The sequence below is a fragment of the Brachyistius frenatus genome, unplaced genomic scaffold, assembly GCF_029030835.1.
Source record: "Brachyistius frenatus isolate BFR_SWC_R1_liver_20210118 unplaced genomic scaffold, ASM2903083v1 Contig_12, whole genome shotgun sequence".
Taxonomy (NCBI): Eukaryota; Metazoa; Chordata; class Actinopteri; family Embiotocidae; genus Brachyistius; species Brachyistius frenatus.
This window is the reverse complement of record NW_027210611.1, coordinates 5022835-5024540: the sequence shown is the minus strand read 5'-3', so window position 1 is coordinate 5024540 and position 1706 is coordinate 5022835.

The following is a 1706-nucleotide window of genomic DNA, read 5'->3' as shown; positions in this document are numbered from 1 at the left end:
GCTCTTGCTGTTGTTTTAGTAAGAAATTAGGTTAAATAGTTGTCAAACAAACTTGTTTGTGGTAGAGAGAGCATACAAACAATGCTCAAAATAAATAAAGTAAAAAATTGAAGTACAACCTTTATATTACAATTTTAAAACATATAATCTAAAACAGTCTTTTTATATTCTAAACAAATTGTATTAACTGTAAAACAATGTATTGAGAATATGTTGTCACTAATTTGAGCAAACAGTAAACTAAATAGTTGAAATTGCAACTCCAGAACCACCAAATAAAGCCCACAAAAATATGATTAGGTCTTTGAGGTCAGAAATGAAAATCATACCTATAGCATATAATTCTTGGTAAAATACAGATTTACAGTTTAATGCAGTTTAATGTTCCAAAATGTTTAACTTTTGGAGGTTGGATTATTAAAATATATATCACAAAAATGTTATAAAATTGGTTCATAAAGTCATGAAACCTAATAAAATATGATCCCCAGACTGTAAAAAAATTCTGCAATGAGAACCTTTTAGACTTCAGGTAGTCAGGAACATGTTCAGTCTTGCTGAAATTACTCCCTCTTGATCACAAAAAGATAAATTCATCTCATTTTTGATACGACTCCCTAAGTTGACCTTTATCGACATGTTCTTCAGACGCTCCCACGTTTTGAATCGCTATCCAACACATCCATTTCCCAGAACTCTGAAACTCTTTGTCCACTCTCTATGAAATGTTAGGTTAAGATGTGATCTGAGCATTTTAATGTTCCTGGTTCCTGGGGAAAAGTATATCTGTTGCTGCACAACACAGTGAGATTTTGTCAGTACTTAACCAATTTGTATAAGTAGGTTTTCCCCTAGCTTTTGTTAGGGTATCTATTGTTTTTTGTTACGTAAATGTAATTACTCTATTCAAACAGGTCTCTAATAACAATACCTATTGTACCTATAGGTACGGTGGTGCAGTGGTTAGCACTGTCACCTCACAGCAAAAAAGGTTCTGGGTTCGAATCCGGTCCTGGGCCTTTCTGTGCGGAGTTTGCATGTTCTCCCTGTGCTTGCGTGGGTTCTCTCCGGGTTCTCCGGCTTCCTCCCATCATCCAAAAACATGCACCTCAGGTCAGGTTACCTGGCGCCGTGCTAGTGGCAGCCTGCTGCAGCATCTCCCCCCTGAGAGCCCCCCTGCTGTAGTGAAGAAATTTCCCCTCGGGGATTAATAAAGTGTATAAAATCAAAAAAATATATATATATATATGTTATTACAATACATAACATGTTTTCAACCAAATAAAATGCTTAAAACGATAACACAGGCAAAAAAGTAACTTCAAGACTTAAAAAAAAAAAAAAAGTTAACAGAGGAAGATATATACATTAAGGTAAACTATATAATTTACCTTAGTATTTAAAGTTAATTTAGAGGAGTTGTGAAGCTCCAAAGTGAACAAGCTGTGCATATATTTGGTTTGGACTCCTGGAAAAAAAAAAAAAAAACAACCTTTTTTTATGTTCATGCTTTTACTGTATCCAGTTGTGTTAACTATGTCGGTGGAAGAAGCCGAACATCTCGTCCACTTTCTTCATAAACACAGCCGCTCTCCATATAAGGGATTTCCTCTTTGTTAGCCGCGATATGATGTTCACAAATCACCATTGCGAAGATCAATCGCGCCGACGTTTCGTCAACCAATCAGATGCGCAGTTTGGTTTTT